Source organism: Bubalus bubalis, chromosome 8 (genome assembly GCF_019923935.1).
Source record: "Bubalus bubalis isolate 160015118507 breed Murrah chromosome 8, NDDB_SH_1, whole genome shotgun sequence".
Lineage (NCBI taxonomy): Eukaryota > Metazoa > Chordata > Mammalia > Artiodactyla > Bovidae > Bubalus > Bubalus bubalis.
This window is the reverse complement of record NC_059164.1, coordinates 9,955,570-9,974,285: the sequence shown is the minus strand read 5'-3', so window position 1 is coordinate 9,974,285 and position 18,716 is coordinate 9,955,570. Positions and strand designations below refer to the sequence as shown.

Here is an 18,716-nt window from a genome sequence, read left to right as displayed (position 1 = left end):
GGTCCTCGCTCTGGTCCTCAGACCTTCCTTTGTTCTATTTTCTCGGGCTTTTGTCTTCCTTATCTTTTAGCCACCACCATTCTGGACTCCTTTTCCCTATTCTAACTACCTAACAATGCCTTTTTGCTGTTCTAAGCAGTACTTCAGTGAACATTTGTGAACATTTATAAACACGGTTTTGTCTAGTCAAGGCTATGGTTTTTCCTGTGGTCATGTATGGATGTGAGAGTTCGACTGTGAAGAAGGCTGAGCACTGAAGAATTGATGCTTTTGAACTGTGGTGTTGGAGAAGACTCTTGAGAGTCCCTTGGACTGCAAGGAGATCCAACCAGTCCATTCTGCAGGAGATAGCCCTGGGATTTCTTTGGAAGGAATGATGCTAAAGCTGAAACTCCAGTACTTTGGCCACCTCGTGCGAAGAGTTGACTCATTGGAAAAGACTCTGATGCTGGGAGGGTTTGGGGGCAGGAGGAGAAGGGGACGACAGAGGATGAGATGGCTGGATGGCATCACTGACTCGATGGACGTGAGTCTCAGTGAACTCTGGGAGTTGGTGATGGACAGGGAGACCTGGCGTGCTGCGATTCATGGAGTCGCAAAGAGTCGGACATGACTGAGCGACTGATCTGATCTGATCTGATAAACACGGTTTCTAGGGCATGAACTTCTCCAGGCAGAATTGGGTAGACAACACCTTAGGCTCTGAAACCCAGTTGCCCATTCCAAATCTGTGTTCCACCACAAAGTCACAACAGTGTGATCCTGGGTGTGTTACTTAATTTCACCATGCCCGGTTTCCTCTTCAGTAAAATTAGAATAATGATAATACCTCCTTCAAGAAAATAAAGGTATGAGAGGAAGCATTCAGTGTATGATAGCAGTCGTTATTATTAGGAAGCAGTTCTAAGCATCTGTGGCTTTACTAGGTAATCCCAAATTGATTTTCAGTTGGTTGCAACAGTATCACCAGCTCACCAGCATTATCTTAGTTTGTTCCCCACATCCTCACCAGGGCTTGGCATTTAGCACTGTGACTTCCTTACTCTTTTCAAATTCAAGAAGATCCAAGAATGATCTAGGCTAATGGGAGGAAAGAGAGGGGTGCTGGTGATGAGTGATCAGGGGGTCAGCTGACCTCCAGGAGGAAAATAATCAGTGGCAGATTTAGGAAAATGGAGGAATGTGAATTATTTTAGGTGGGGAGAAAAAGATCATTTATAGAGTCTGACTCACTGGAAGGTCTGGGGATTTACAGAAAATAAGATGTCACGATACTAAGGAATAACGTTAACAGAGGGCGTGTATAAGGTGGAACTGTGAAAGTGTTAGTTGCTCAGTCACGTCCAACTCTTTGTGACCCCAAGGACTGTAGCCCACCAGGCTCCGCTGTCCATGGAATTCTCCAGGCAAGAATACTGGAGTAGGTTGCCGTTTCCTTCTCCAGGAGATCTTCCCGACCCAGAGATAGAACCCTGGTCTCCTGCTTTGCAGGCAGATTCTTTACCCTTGAAGCCACCAGGGAATCATGTGAGGGGAAGAGAAACCCCATTGACATGGGGAGATAAGGACACTGAGTTTCCAAAAAAGAAGTCAATTGAAACAGTATTTTTTTTTTTCTGAAGACCAGCAGACCAGAGTCACCTCTGTGATAAAGCATCAGCACCTGCAACCTCTCTGATTTGTTCCTTTCACTCAATTCCTGCAGCCCCTGCTGTCCTGCAGACCCTGATTCCATCCACCTGTGTGGCTACAGTGACTGACCATGGCATGCCGAAGCAGACCGGCAAGGCAGGTATTAGCAATGCAAGGACTAAGGCTCAGACAAATTCACTGACCTGCTCAAGACTGTACATCTTGAAAGCGGTGAAATGGAGACCAGAGCCTGGGTGTTCTGATTCCGAGTCTAGGGCTCTTTGTGTGAAAAAGAATTGATAATCATCTGAAATCTTTCATTCTCAACTCAGATCTTCAGAGGGTCACATTTGTCTCCCCAAGACAATCACTATTCTTCTTTTTGACTTTCAAGGACTTTCATTAGTAACTCTTTTCTCTCTCTCAATCCTCCTTCTTATCAACTTCTTAGCCATACTCTAACCTCTCCACCCAGGACACATCTTGTCTGATTTATGAGTTCACTAAGTTCTTTCCCACCTCTGTGCTTTGTTCATGCCATTCCCCTCTCTTAGAGAAATTTCCCTTCTTTCTCCACCATCTTTTTAGGCCCAGTTTGGCACCCCACTCAAGTACTCTTGCCTGGAAAATCCCATGGACGGAGGAGCCTGGTAGACTGCAGTCCATGGGGTCGCTAAGAGTCGGACACGACTGAGCAACTTCACTTTCACTTTTCACTTTCAGGCATTGGAGAAGGAAACCCACTCCAGTGTTCTTGCCTGGAGAATCCCAGGGACGGGGGAACCTGGTGGGCTGCCGTCTATGGGGTAGCAAAGAGTCGGACATGACTGAACTGACTTAGCAGTAGCAGTAAGTCTTATATGTTCTGTGATTGCCCCAGGGAACACTTTCTGAACTGCCACATTGGATATTTCATCATGAAATACGACTTTATTGTACATTCTCTTGATGTCCTCAGAGTGTTACCCTATGCAACAAAATGCAGAGTAGATCACTGCACGGTTGTTTGTTTGCTTTTTTTTTTTCTTTCTAACCAACTACTTCTTTTTATATAGGGATCTTCCAGTTACCTTTAGACTAACACTAAACATACTTCATAAAATATGAAAGATACTTGATAAAACATGAAACATACTGACGAAATATGAAGGGATCAGAATTAATAGGAAATACAAAGTATGAAAACTTGGAAGTTAGAAAAATCAGTAGTCACGATAAAATTCCCTAAGCCGTGATAGAAAATTTAAATGACAAACACGTAAGGCAAGCTGGTTAAAAAAATGCAGAAACAGAGATCAGCACCAGATTGAAACAGCTTTTTCTGTTCCTTCTCTGATGGCTCTGGATTTCTGGCATTCTGCAAAACAAAGGAAGTGACTTCTAATCACTACTTAACAAATAGGCTCCCCCATGCTCAGAAATAAGTAGTATTAGTCTGCAAATGATGATCACTTTGTGTACTCACGCAGCCAAAGTCGTATTCAGCATGTTATGAACTGATGCAAAAGTTTGTGTGCATATTCAATTTTGCAAACTTAATGAGCATCTCATATATGTAGGGATATCAAGAGGAACATTACCCTTGCCCTTGGGGAGTGAAAGTGTGTGTAGTTAGGAGAAAGTACTCATATTTATGCACAAGTAAATTGGTCCTTTGCAGAAAAATGTGTGAACTAATGTAAGTTCACATAACTTACATTAGTATTTATGTATTTACATACTGGAGGTATGGAAATACTGGAGGTTATCAGAGGTAACACTGATACAAACAATTAAGTGGAAGATTTCCAAAACAAAGTCAGTAAGAAATATATACTTCATTTCATGTAAAAGAAGGGGAAAAACAGTGTAATGTCTGCAAGGTATTGGAAGCGGAAACACATGCATTATCACAATTCACCCAGTAGAGAATATAGTGTTAGTATTGCTGCAGGAGAAGTCAATTCTGACTGCATGTTGGAACTGTTTCTTTGACTTGTTTTTCGTTGTTTTTGTTGCTATAATCATACATAATGGCCTGCCTCAGAGAATCCTGCTCATCTGCCTGACTGTTGAACTAAAGTGCCTTTATTCAGGACCCTGTCCACCTGTAGATGGCAGGAAGGAAGAAACATATCCCCTGCCTGAGGCTTGCCATTCTAGGAGGTATTTGCAAGATTAACGGCCTTCTTACATTGTTTCCTCACCTCTCCCCATCTCCAATCCATAAGATAACCTGACATCCAGACCCTGACAAGACAGTTATTTTGAGACATTAGTTTGCCATCTTCTGGGCCTGCCAGCTCTCTGAATGAAGTCCTATTCCTTGCCTCAACACCTGTCTCTGATTCATTGCCCGGTTGTATGGTAAGCTTGGACCCTGTAACAGTATTAATGTTCCCATTTGATAATAGGAGATTGGAGAAGGCAATGGCACCCCACTCCAGTACTCTTGCCTGAAAAATCCCATGGGTGAAAGAGCCTGGTGCGCTGAGCCCATGGGGTTGCGAACAGTTGGACATGACTTCACTTTCACTTTTCACTTTCCTGCATTGGAGAAGGAAATGGCAACCCACTCCAGTGTTCTTGCCTGGAGAATCCCAGGGATGGGGGAGCCTGGTGGGCTGGGGTCTATGGGGTCACACAGAGTCGGACACAACTGAAGCGACTTAGCAGCAGCAGCAGCAACAGACATTTAAATTAACTTTCCCTAAGTCATACAGCAAGTTACTGGCATAGCTAAAACAAATGGTATTTTGGGAACAGTCTACATCATGAAACACTGAAGCTGTATATTTTTCAATGCATGCAAGTACTCCCAGATACTCCTTAAACAACGAATAAAAAACTAAAATATATTCATAAAATATTTGTTTTACAAGTAGTGCAAATGACAGAAGACAATGCTTTCTTATCCCCCTTGGTCAGGAAATCAGAGAATATTAAACACACACACACACACACACACACACACACACAAAACCCAAGATTCATTAACAGTGTTTCCTGAGGAAGAATATAGACTTCCAGACGGTGCCAGAATTCCACATTACTGCCTGAATTCAAAGATTAAGGGTGTGTTTTGCCCACACCCTACATTTTTGGGAACATAGGCCTTGCCATTATGTAAGGTCTACTCACAAGGCTAACATGACTCTCCTCTTCATGGGAGAGCCCTTCTTCTGATCCATAACATACACATTTTTATATGTACCTCATCTGTTAACCAAACTGACAGATTATCACCCAGATTAACACGAATCTATTTATCTCTACAACTGCCAGCTCCTGTAAATGGTAGCAGTTACACAAGACAGAAAAATCTCTTGGAATGACCTGCAGACTTGTTTCAGTCATCCACAGAGCCATAAAATGGGATGGATTCAGAATAGGGAAGTGACTGCTTTTAAATATGATATAATTTTTCTCCCAGACCAGTTCTGAGCACCTCACACACTACAGCCCTGCAGTATAGTATGGGCCTTTGTTGGGGCTTATATTTCCCACCTGTATTCCTTTTTCTTTCTTCAGCAAGTCTGTCTTTGTGCCAACTGCTAAATAACCATAAATTTTGTTCTTATAAACCTTAATGAATGCTTGGCCAAGATGCTGTAACTATTGGCTTCTACATTGGAGCATAAATGGAAAGGAAAAAAAAAAAAGTGCGCACTGTGAAAAACTGGATAAAATGGAAAAAAAGATCACAGCAAACCCAAAGTCGCAATTTGCCTTTAATGTGAAGGAGGCCTTGTTTTCACGGTGTGGCAGCTCTCAGGGGTTTTAATCTCAAAGTAGCTGATCAATTTAAGGTAAGTGGCAGGCATTTGGCCTGGTTCCCAGGCTTTGCTTTGCTGCTCTGAGAAAAGAAAGGATTCAGTCAGACACACAGACAACAGGCATCATCAGCGGCTCCCACATTCCAAGCATTTTAACACAGATTAGGTTGGCATGATTCTACTGTTTACCGAAATCTCCTAGCTGTTGCATTTTTCGTTCTCCTTGCCACGGTTATCCAAGATGGTTTTCTCAGGTCAGGACCTTCATATGCCAAATAGCTTGCAAGGCTGCAAAGGAAAACAGAAGAGCATGGGTCAAGACGTCTGATTAAAATGCTGTTTCACTGGCTCACTGCAAAATACGAGACTGCAGACAGCAGGTAATTGAGCACTGAACTTTTTGCCTTAGGCGTGCATCGAGACAGGAACTGTTTTACATGCATTCCTGAGAGGGGAAGAAAACGAAGATAATTTCTTTAACAAGGACAAACTTAATTCAGCCAGAAGTGCCCCATGGATTAGCAGGGTGACTGGTGGTTAGTTTCTCTTCAGATTTTATAAGCAGGAGCCATATTACATATGTTAAGCAAAATTGTAACCAATAAAGTCCGTGTGTTAAACATTTTCAGATTAATTATTCTCATTTTTTCAGAACAGTAATATTAAATGAGCTCGACAGTTCCCTTACCAATATCTTATTTTCCTAGCAAAAGTGAATTTCTTAATCCATTTGACCTGTAACCTAAGTTACATAAAATATGTATTCAATGAATCAGACCAAAAAAATTATAAAAATTGTTTTCCATGTGTTTTTGGCTGTATCATGCTTTTGTACAAATTTTGTATTTTTAAGTACATTTTCACTGTCTTTAAAGATACTTTGTCTTTAATATACTCAAGATGCCTCTCCCCTTACTCATCCTTATGGCATATTTCTACGTGTGTTTTTTTTCTCAGAATTTTATCAAAACAAGTAACTGATATGAATTTTTAAATATAATTTTTCTAGCTATTAAACTTTTTAAGCACAGTGTCCAAATTATTACACTTATCCAAAGTGCCTTAATGTTTCATAAATTTACATTGACATGCTTCTTCCAAAAATAATATTGTTGCAATTAAGTAGTTTATGCTAAGAATAAATACTTTTTTGTGGGGGGCATACCTACAGCATGCAGGGTCTTAGTTCCCTGACCAGGGATTGAACCTGTACCTCCTGCACTGAGAGTGCAGAGTCAACCACTGGACCACCAGGGAAGTCCCAAGAATATATATTCTCGTCAATAAGGGTTAGCTTAGAAACTAATGCAATTATATGCATTTATTTTAATTTCAGATATTTCCCTGGTGGCTCAGACAGTAAAGAATCTGCCTGCAATTCAAGAGACCTGAGGATCTTCCCTGGGTCAGGAAGATCCCCTGGAGTAGGAAATGGCAACCCACTCCAGTATTCTTGCATAAAGAATTCCATGGACAGAGGAGCTTGGTGGGCTACAGTTCACAGGGTCACAAAGAGTCAGACATGACTGAGTGACTAACACACACATATTGCATATGCAAGGGTGTTTAAAAAAATACTATGTTTCCTCATTGATTAAAAATAAAAGGGGATAAATAAGAAAGCAACTTACAGCCATCATTCTGCTTCTGCTAGATGTGTCTGAGATGTGACGTCTGGAACTGCAGTAGCCATCCTGCAACCGTGCCAGGAGCTAACCTAAGAGACCAGCCTGACACGCTGAGGATGGCAGGCAGAGAAGATGAAAAGAGCATGGTTCTTAATTAGGCCACTGAGCTACAGAACGGAAAATCCTGGGAGCACCCAACTTGAGACTTCTTCTTATGTGAGATAATAAATTCCCTTTCGTTCACTCAGCAGTATTTACTGAGCACCTACCATGAGAGGATGCTCCAGGTACCCTACTATAGGTGTTCGGAAAAAGGAAGTGTTAGTTGCTCAGTTGTGTCCAACTCTCTGCGACTCCATGAACTATTGCCCACCAGGCTCCTCTGTCCATGGGGTTTTCCAGGCAAGAATACTGGAGTGAGTTGCCATGCCCTTCTCCAAGGCATCTTCTTGACCTAGGGATCAAACTGAGGTCTCCTGCGTTGCAGGCAGATTCTTTACTATTTGAACTACCTGAGAAGCAAGTATTTGGAATATGTTGATAAATAAAGCACACAAGAGCCCTACTCTGGTAGAAGGAACATTCCAGCTGAGATAGATAAATTAAAAACATAAATAAGAAAATACTACACTATCTTAGGAAGTGGTAAGCAGGGAAATGTAAAAATAGAGCATGGTGAAATGAATCAGGACTGCTGGGATAGAGGGAACAGTTTTGGCTGAATAAAGTGAGAATTGGTCAGCCTCACTGAAGAAGGGAGATTTGAGCAAACACTTGAAGGAAATGAAGTTTTCTTGAAGGCATACGATGTGGGGATTTGGGGCTTTTTATTTTTCTTTTTCTTTCAAATCCACTAAATGAGGAAGAGAAGTGAAGAGATTGAGACAGAAAGGGAGAAATCGATGTTGATTTGGGATATATCTGATCCCAGTTCCACTTTAGATCTTCCTCATTCTTGAAAGCCAAAACATTCCTTCCTTTGCTTAAGTTGCAACTGGCTTTCTGTCACTTGCCACTGAAAGGGGACAGACTAGTACATTTTAAATTGGTCACATGAACTATCTCTGCTTCTACAGACCACAAGTCCAAGTAGCCACTTAGACCATAATTCCATCCTGTATATAATGAGCTCTGAGTTCACACTGGAGGTAGCTAGGGAATGGTAGTCAGGACAGTGTGATATTGGTCAAAGAAGAGGCGAGTAAATCAAGGTAACAGAGTTGAGAACCCAGAAATAGACCCCCATAAATAAACTGATTTTTGACAAAAGAACAAAGGCAAAACAGTAGAGCAAAGATAATCTTTTCAACAAATGATGTTGGAACAATGTCCACACGCTAAAAGAAAAAAAGAAAGGATCTAGACAAGAACCTTACACCCTTCACAAAAGCTGACGTTAAATGAATCATATAGCTAAACGTAAAACCTAAAACTATAAACTCCTAGAAGATAACAGAAGAAAACCTAAGTGATTATGGCACTGACTTTTTCCACACAACAGTAAAGGAATGATCCACGAAAAAAAGAATGGATAAACTGAACTTCACTGAAATTAAAAATTTCTGCTCTGCAAAATATCAGGAGAATGATAAGACCAGCCATAGACTGGAAGAAAGCACTTGTAAAAGACATCCCTGATAATGGATTGTTATTCTAAATATACTAAGAAGTCTTAAAATCAACAATAAGAAAACAATCAGATTATAAAGGGGGCCTAAGATCATAACAGACACCTCACCTAAGAAAATGTACAGATTGAAGAAGAGCATATGAAAAGAAGCTCCACGATGCATGTCACCAGGAAAGAAAGTACAAATTGAAACAAGATACCACTACACCACTATTAGAATGACCAAAATCCAGAACACTGACACCAGCAAAAGCTGGTGAGGAATTTTTCCTCATTGCTGATGCGAATGCAAAATGGTGCACTTTGAAAGACAATTAGGCAGTTTCTTACAAAACTAAATGTAATTTTACCATCTGATCTAACAATCATCAGTTGAGTCGCTCAGTTGTGTCCAACTCTTTGCAACGCCATGGACTGCAGCACACCAGGCTTCCCTGTCCATGACCAACTCCCGAAGCTTTCTCAGACTCATGTCCATCCAGTCAGGGATGCCATCCAACCATCTCATCCTCTGTCATCCCTTTCTCCTGCCTTCAGTCTTTCCCAGCATCAGGGTCTTTTCCAATGAGCCCAAGAAAATAAAGTCTGTCACTGTTTCCACATTTTCCCCATCTATTTGCCATGAAGTGATGGGACCAGATGCCATGATCTTAGTTTTCTGAATGTTGAGCTTTAAGCCAGGTTTTTCACTCTCCTCTTTCACCTTCATCAAGAGGCTCTTTAGTTCCTCTTCATTTTCTGTCATAAGGGTGATATTATCTGTGCATCTGAGGTTATTGATATTTCTCCCAGAAATCTTGATGCTTGCTTGTACTTTATGCAGTCTGGCATTTCACATGATGCACTCTGAATATAAGTTAAATAAGCAGGGTGACAATATACAGCCTTGATGTATTCCTTTCCCAATTTTGAACCAGTCCATTGTTCCATGTCCAGTTCTAACTGTTGCTTCTTGACCTGCATACAGGTTTCTCAGGAGGCAGATGAGGTGGTCTGGTATTCCCTTCTCTTTAAGAATTTTCCACAGTTTGTTGTGATCCACACAGGGAAAGGATTTAGCATAGTCAGTGAAGCAGAAGTAGATGTATTTCTGGAATTCTCTTGCTTTTTCTATGATCCAACAGCTATTGGCAATTTGAGCTCTGGTTACTCTGCCTTCTCTAAATCCAGCTTGTACACCTGGAAGTTCTCGTTTCACGTACTGTTGAAGCCTCGCTTGGAGAATTTTGAGCATTACTTTGCTAGCATGTGAGATGAGTGCAATTCTGTGGTAGTTTGAACATTCTTTGGCATTGCCTTTCTTTGGGATTGGAATGAAAACGGACCTTTTCCAGTTCCATGGCCACTGCTGAGTTTTCCAAATTTGCTGGCAAATTGAGTGCAGCACTTTCACAGAATCATCTTTTAGGATTTGAAATAGCTCAGCTGGAATTCCATCACCTCCACTAGCTTTTTTCCTAGTGATGCTTCCTAAGGCCCACTTGACTTCATACTCCAGGATGACTGGTTCTAGGTAAGTGATCACACCACCGTGGTTATCTAGGTCAATAAGATCTTTTTTGTATAGTTCTTCTGTGTATTCTTGTCACCTCTTCTTAATATCTTCTGCTTCTGTTATGTCCATACCATTTGTGTTCTTTATTGTTCTTTATTATTCTGTTCCATCTTTGCATGAAATGTTCCCTTGGTATCTGTAATATTCTTGAAGAGATCTCTAGTCTTTTCCATTCTATTGTTTTCTTCTATTTCTTTGCATTGGTCACACAGGAAGGCTCTCTTATCTCTCCTTGCTATTCTTTGGAACTCTGCATTCAGATGGATATATCTTTCCTTTCCTCCTTTGTCTTTCACGTCTCTTCTTTTCTCAGCTATTTGTAAGGCTTCCTCAGACAGCCATTTTGCCTTTTGCATTTCTTATTCTTGGGGATGGTCTTGATCATCGCTTCCTATACAATGTTACAAACCTCCGTCCACAGTTCTTCAGATACTCTATCTATCTGATCTAATCCCTTGAATTTATGTCACTTTCACTCTATAATCACAAGAGATTTGATTTAGGTCATACCTCAATAGTCTAGTGGTTTTCCCTACTTTCTTCAATTTAAGTCTGATTTTTGCAGTAAGGAGTTCATGATCTGAGCCACAGTCAGCTCCCAGTCTTGTTTTTGCTGACTGTGTAGAGCTTCTCCATCTTCATAATCAATCTGATTTTGGTATTGACCATCTGGTGATGTTCATGTGGAGAGTCCTGTCTGTGTTGTTGGAAAAGGGTGTTTGCCATGACCAGTGCGTTCTCTTGGCAAAACTCTGATAGCGTTGGCCCTGTTCATTTTGTACTCCAAGGCCAAACTTGCCTGTTATTCCAGGTATCTCTTGACTTCCTACTTTTGCATTCCAGTCCCCTATGATGAAAAGGACATCTTTTTTTTAGTGTTAGTTCTAGGAGGTCTTATAGGTCTTCATAGAACCATTCAACTTCACCTTCTTCAGCATTACTGGTTGGGGCATAGACTTGGATTACTATGATATTGAATGGTTTGCCTTGGAAAAGAACAGAGATCATTCTGTCGTTTTTGAGATTGTACCCAAGTACTGCATTTTGGACTCTTCTGTTGACTATGAGGGCTACTCCATTTCTTCTAAGGGATTCTTGCCCACACTAGTAGATATAATGGTCATCTGAATTAAATCCACCCATTCTGGTCCATTTCAGTTCACTGATTCCTAAAATGTCACTGTTCACTCTTGCCAGCTCCTGTTTGACCACTTTCAACTTACCTTGATTCATGGACCTAACATTCCAGGTTCCTGTGCAGTATTGCTCTTTACAGCATCGGAGTTTACTCCTATCACCAGTCACATCCACAACTGGGTGCTGTTTTCACTTAGGCTCAGCCTCTTCATTCTTTCTGGAGCTATTTCTCTACTCTTCTCTGGTAGCATATTGGACACTTACCAACCTGGGGCGTTCATCTTTTAGTGTCATATCTTTTTGCTTTTTCATACTGTTCATGGGGTTCTCAAGGCAAGAATACTGAAGTGGTTTGCCATTCTCTTCTCCAGTGGACCACATTTTGTCAGAACTCTCCGCCATGATCCATCTGTCTTGGGTGGCCAGCAGTCATACTTCCTGGTATTTACCCAGAGAAAAGGATAACTTAAGTTCACACAAATACCTGTACATAGATGTTTATAAGAGCTTTGTTTATAATTGCCAAAACTTGGAAGCCACCAAGGTGTCTTTCAGTAGGTAAATGGATAAATAAACTCTAGTATATCCAGTCAATGGAATATTATTCAGTATAAAATAATGAGATATGAAGCCATGGGGGAACCTTAAATGTGTATTGATAAGTGAAAGAAGTCAGTCTGAAAAGGCTACATCCTGTATGATTCCAAATATATGACATTCTGGAGCAGAAACTATGGAGACAGTGAAAAGATCAATGGTTATCAAGGGTTGAGAGGGAAGATGAAGAGAAAGACAAGAGATTTTTAGGGCTGTATGATACTATACATATGATACTATATGATACTATATACTGTATGATACTATAATGGGGGATAAATACCATGATTCATTTGTCAAAACCAAAAAGTGTACAACATAAAGAGTGAAATGTAAATGTAAACTATTAACTTTAGTTAATAATAATGTATCAATATTTGCTCATCAGTTTTCAGGAATGTGCCACACCAATGCATGATGTCAATAATAGGGGAAACTCGGTGAGTAGGGGTGAGTATATGAGAATAAAAGTTCTTTCTTTCTGCTCATTTTTCCATGATCCTAAGGCTGCTTTAAACAATGAAGTCTATTTTCTTTTGGAAAAACACCATAATAGGAAAAAGTAATCATTTGGATGTATTGTAATTTTAAAACTTCTATTCATCAAAAGAAATTATTAAGAGAATGAAAAGGCAAGACACAAAGTCGGAAAAGGTATTTTATGTCTATAAATCACACTGAGAACTCATATCCAGAGTGTATAAAGATTTCTTGTAACTCAATAAGAAAAAAATTGACTCAGTTTTTTTTTTTTAAAGAAAGGCTCACTGATATGAACAGAATTATGAAAGAGTATATGCAAATGGTCAGTGAACATGAAAATGTGTTCAACATCATTAGTTATCAGGAAAATTCAAGTTGAAAACATAACAGAATATCTCTACACACATCCCAGAAAGGCTAAAATTTAAAGAGGTTGATGAACAGATTTTAGAATATAGAGCAACAGAAACTCCTGGAATTCTTGAGAGTGTGAACTGGTAAAACTACTTTTGCAATTTTGTTGCCAGTTAAATTAAGCATATGTCTACCCTGTGGTTAAGCAATTCAACCCCTAGGTGTAAATCCAAAAGAAAGGCATACATATGAGCATGAAAGATAATTACAAGAATATTCTCAGTACATTATTCTTAATAGCACCAAACTGGAAGCAACCCAAATGTCTGTTAACAGTAGAATGGACAAATAAAGTGTGGCATGTATTGCTATGTAGCAATGTAAAGAACTATTTCTGTGTGCAACATGGATGTATCTCAAAAGATGTAACATTTAGCAACAAAAAGATTACGTACTATAGAATCTCATTTATGTAAAGTTCAAAAACAGGCAACCTAAATTTATGGTAAGAGAAATCTGTGTAGTGATGTCTTTGAGGATGGAAACACAGGGTAAGCCTCTGTAGTATTGGTAATGTTCAACACCTTGCTTTGTATGATAATCAAGTTATAAACTTAGATGTGTGCCCTTTTTGGTCCACGTGTCAAATTTAGATAAGGAAAACAAAATACTTATGGTTGCCTAAATCAGCCAACCATAAATTAAAGCCACAAAAGTTCCTAGGTTAGTTTTCATCCTATCTTTGCAATAAAGATGGAATTATTTCTTCAACATAACCAATCAGATGGGGTCACAATACTTGAATCTTGAAGCTAACATATAATGATCTCTAATTTCTAAGACTCCAAGCTACGGTTCTTAACTCTAAGATAAATGACAAGGACTTTCTCGTACCACGTTTCACTCTTACTTAAGCAGTCCTATGTACTTCTTGTGCCCCACTTAGGGATCCTTACTGTGCACCAGTACCATAATGAACACTTGCATGCAGTAACATATTTATAAGTCTCCTACTAACCCTAAGAGATAGATACTACTAAGCTACTTTACAGATGAGAAAAGAAGCTGAGAAAACTTAATAAAAATTTCCAAGGTCATTGTATCAGTCAGTAATCTTAGTTATATTTTAAAAAAGCCAAAAGTTGAAGCAGAAAAGAAGGTGTTAAAAGGTGACTGGGTAACTCCCGGAGTTGCCAGCATGGACAGGCTGAGGACGATGCAGTCATGGACAGTACTCCAGATCCAAGACGTGGATAGTTGATGGTCAGCTCTGGACAGTGTGACCTACTCTGCATGCCCTGGAACCCGGACGCAGCCACAGCAGTAGGACGGCCCTGCTGGAGCTTGCTCTGACTGCTGCCAGTGTTGAACCAGAAGGATGACCCTCTGCTCCTCCTGCACCAATCATGTGAAGAGCACACAATTCATGCCCTGCAGCAAAAAGGAGGGATTTATGCACACTTTTAAAATCACAAGTCCAGGGGTGGTGAGCAGGGATTTGAGCCCAGCCAGCTTGGCACCAACATCCAGGGGCTCAACTGCCATGCTAAGCGAAAGTGAAGTTGTGTCCGACTCTTTGCGACCCCATGAACTGTAGCCTATCAGGCTCCTCCGTCCATGGGATTTTCGAGGCAAGAGTGCTGGAGTGGATTGCCATTTCCTTCTCCAGGGGACCTTCCCGACCCAGGAATTGAACCCGGGTCTCCTGTATTGCAGGCAGATGCTTTACTGGCTGAGCCACCAGGGAAGCCATGCTAAGCTGTCTCCAAATGAGTGATGGAAATTTATCATTTTAAGGACAAGGGAAGGCAAGCAAGTATCAAAATGGCCAGCAGCACCCTGTGCCACCATATCCTGTAGATCAGAAAGCGTCAACCACTTGCTGCTTGACTAATTTAGAAAGACAGGGTAAAACTACTCATATGCGATGTGGGCTTCTGAAATCACCAAGTGCTTTAATGAAGGCAGGTTGGGAGGATCTCGTATGACAACTCATCAGGAGCTGTCGCTGCCCCATGTGGGGCCATGTGGCTGCATGCTGACTCAAACTGGTGGCGGGGGGCAGGGGGGTGCCTCTGAATCATCAAGACCACATCCTGCCCCTCCCTCATTTTTTCCCCTGGAAGCTGCCCATCAGTTTTCTTGCTGAGATCTCCACCCAAAGCATGGGGTGCAGGTATTTGCACCAAATGTCTGTGAATGTCTAAGAAGTCCCATTTTCCAGGAACATTTGGCCCTGGTTGTCTCAGTGGCATCTATGTGTGAAGTTGCTATGACTTAGTGTGAAACTGATAGTCTGTGCATGAAGACTCAGGGCTCAATTCAGGTCATTTATTTAGTTTCCACTGTGTTTTGGTGGACACACACCAGCATGTAACATCACATATACTTGCCTTCAACCATTTTTTATTGCTTATTTGACCTAAAAGAAAAGCCTTAATCAGAATGCCAGCTAGAGAGTAACTTGGGAGAAATATGTTCTTTTTGAGAATGGTGTCACAGACACACATTCATTATAGCCAAAGACTAAGCAGGCATCTCATCCTGCTCTGATTCATTTTAGAAAAACATGTGGTAGGCAATTCATAATCCTTGCCCATTTACTTTCAAATACAGAGTAAGAGGAAAGGGCAATTTTCTGTCCGTCTTTTCTTTTTTCTGTAAAGGCATTTTACTAAAATTAGTATCTGTTGGGGCTTTTTTGGTTTGGTTTTGTTTGGGGTTTTTTGTGTTTCCACTGAAGGTAGTAGTGGGAGTTAGGATTAGAGAGGCTGAAAAGTTGTCAGTAGATGGAGGAATTTGAAAGTTCAGATGAAGGACTCAGAACTTTACTCTGTAGGCAGCAAGTAATCCATAGAAGTTTTTAAATTTTATTTTTAAGTCAAATACAACAAATCAAAAAATGTGGAAGTCAGATGCAAATTTAATCTACAAAATGATAAAGCAAAATTTGTGCAACCGGCACATGTGACAGGATGGAGGTGGTAGCTAACATTATACTTGCCATCATTTTGTGACTTACAAATGTATCAAATCAACGGATTATACACGTTCAACTTATACAATGGTATATGTCAGTTACATCTCAACAAAGCTGGAACTAAGAAAAGAGAAATAGAAGACTGCCAGCACCTCAAAGTTTCTCAGTGAATATTTTTTTTAATTATGAGAATACAGAAAAGCATGAAACACTTACATTCGGTTTAACATGTCATTACCATCAAGGTCAAAAAGTCTAAGGTCAATCACATCCTGAAGTCTCCTTGAATTCACCTCCCCAATCACAACTCCCTTCCTCCTCCCCCACCCATGGTAATCACTAGCCTAACATTTGAGGAAATCATTTTATTTTCTTGCCTTTCTTTATGGTTTTACCCCCGAGGTGAAGGTGAAAGTGAAAGTGAAGTCGCTCAGTCGTGCCTGACTCTTTGTGACCCCATGGATAGTAGCCTGCACCAAGCTCCTCTGTCCATGGGATTTTCAAGGCAAGAGTAGTGGGCTGCCATTTCCTTCTCCAGGGAATCTTCCCAACCCAGGGATCGAACCCAGGTCTCTCACATTGTAGACAAACGCTTTACCGTCTGAGCCACCAGGGAAGTCCCATGCATCCCTAAATAAGGTAGTATAGTTTTGCCTATTTTGAACATAGTTTAAATAGAATCATACTTTTTGTTTTCTGGTTTTTTGCTTCTTTTACCCCGCAGTATTTTTTGAGAGTCATCTATGTTGATATTTGTGTTTATTTATTTATTTTTTTTACTTTTTTTTAAAAATTTTATTTTATTTTTAAATTTTACATAATTGTATTAGTTTTGCCAAATATCAAAATGAATCCGCCACAGGTATACATGTGTTCCCCATCCTGAACCCTCCTCCCTCCTCCCTCCCCACACCATCCCCCTGGGTCGTCCCAGTGCACCAGCCCCAAGCATCCAGTATCGTGCATCGATCCTGGACCGGCAACTCGTTTCATACATGATATTTTACATGTTTCAATGCCATTCTCCCAAATCTTCCCACCCTCTCCCTCTCCCACAGAGTCCATAAGACTGTTCTATACCTCAGTGTCTCTTTTGCTGTCTTGTACACAGGGTTATTGTTACCATCTTTCTAAATTCCATATATATGCGTTAGTATACTGTATTGGTGTTTTTCTTTCTGGCTTACTTCACTCTGTATAATAGGCTCCAGTTTCATCCACCTCATTAGAACTGATTCAAATGTATTCTTTTAATGGCTGAGTAGTACTCCATTGTGTATATGTACCACAGCTTTCTTATCCATTCATCTGCTGATGGACATCTAGGTTGCTTCCATGTCCTGGCTATTATAAACAGTGCTGCGATGAACATTGGGGTACACGTGTCTCTTTCCCTTCTGGTTTCCTCAGTGTGTATGCCCAGCAGTGGGATTGCTGGATCATAAGGCAGTTCTATTTCCAGTTTTTTAAGGAATCTCCACACTGTTCTCCATAGTGGCTGTACTAGTTTGCATTCCCACCAACAGTGGAAGAGGGGTCCCTTTTCTCCACACCCTCTCCAGCATTTATTACTTGTAGACTTTTGGATCGCAGCCATTCTGACTGGTGTGAAATGGTACCTCATAGTGGTTTTGATTTGCATTTCTCTGATAATGAGTGATGTTGAGCATCTTTTCATGTGTTTGTTAGCCATCTGATATTTGTGTTTAATAGTCCTTTGCTTTCTTTATTGTGAATAAATTCTTTATTCATGCTATAGTTGTTACACAATTGGGTTGTTTGCAGCTTGGGGCTGTTACAGTGCTGTGGCATAGTTTTATGTGTGTATGGGTATATCTGTGTCTGTGTATAATAGAGAAGAGAATTAGGGAGATCTGTCTGTAAGTATTCATAGTATACAGCTGAACTCAAGAAGAGAAGAATTAAGAGGGAGGGAGAGTTAGTTGGAAGCTCAATTGTATAATATTTAATATTTGAACTTGGTGATTAACAAAAGGAGTAAGAGACAATAGATCCCTAGCAGTTCACAAGTAGAAGTATGTTCATTTACAATTTTCAGAGATACTATTAAATTTCCTTTTTAAAAGGCTTTGTCAGTGTACACTCTTACCAACGACTTTCTGTATGAATAAGAATGCCCATTCCTCTTTATTTTTGCTAACTTTTAGTAGTATCTAAAATTATCAGAATAAGTTAAAAATCTCAAATTTTGTTTTCTTAATTATTAATGAGTTGGAACATTTTCATATACATTTTTCATCACACTGTTGTATTTTGTGTTCTTTTTGTTCTTTAGTCACTCAGTTCAGTTCAGTTCAGGTGCTCCAAGTGTCTGATCTTTGCGACCCCTTGAATCGCAGCACGCTAGACCTCCCTTGTCCATCACCAACTCCCAGAGTTCACTCAAACTCACGTCCATCCAGTCGGTGATGCCATCCAGCCATCTCATCCTCTGTCGTCCCCTTTCTCCTCCTACCCCAATCCCTCCCAGCATCAGGGTCTTTTCCAAGGAGTCAGCTCTTCCCATGAGATGGCCAAAGTATTGGAGTTTCAGCTTCAGCATCAGTCCTTCCAATGAACACCCAGGACTGATCTCTTTTAGGATGGACTGGTTGAATCTCCTTGCAGTCCAAGGGACTCTCAAGAGTCTTCTCCAACACCACAGTTCAAAAGCATCAATTCTTCAGCACTCAGCTTTCTTCACAGTCCAACTCTCACATCCATACATGACCACTGGAAAAACCATAGCCTTGACTAAATGGACCTTTGTTGGCAAAGTAATGTCTCTGCTTTTGAATATGCTATCTAGGTTGGTCATAACTTTCCTTCCAAGGAGTAAGTGTCTTTTAATTTCATGACTGCAGTCATCATCTGCGGTGATTTTGGAGCCCAGAAAAATAAAGTCTGACACTCTTTCCACTGTTTCCCCATCTATTTCCCATGAAGTGATGGGACCAGATGCCAT

General features: G+C 40.5%; 1 long non-coding RNA gene across 1 annotated transcript; it reads right to left on the bottom strand.

Moving 5' to 3' along the window:
• Positions 1-5,324: 5,324 nt before the first annotated feature.
• Positions 5,325-5,752, bottom strand: LOC112586437. Its single transcript, XR_003110831.2, has 2 exons — positions 5,577-5,752; positions 5,325-5,467 (listed from the first exon to the last, which is right to left on the bottom strand). It is a non-coding gene; the product is annotated as an uncharacterized LOC112586437 (long non-coding RNA).
• Positions 5,753-18,716: the final 12,964 nt, after the last annotated feature.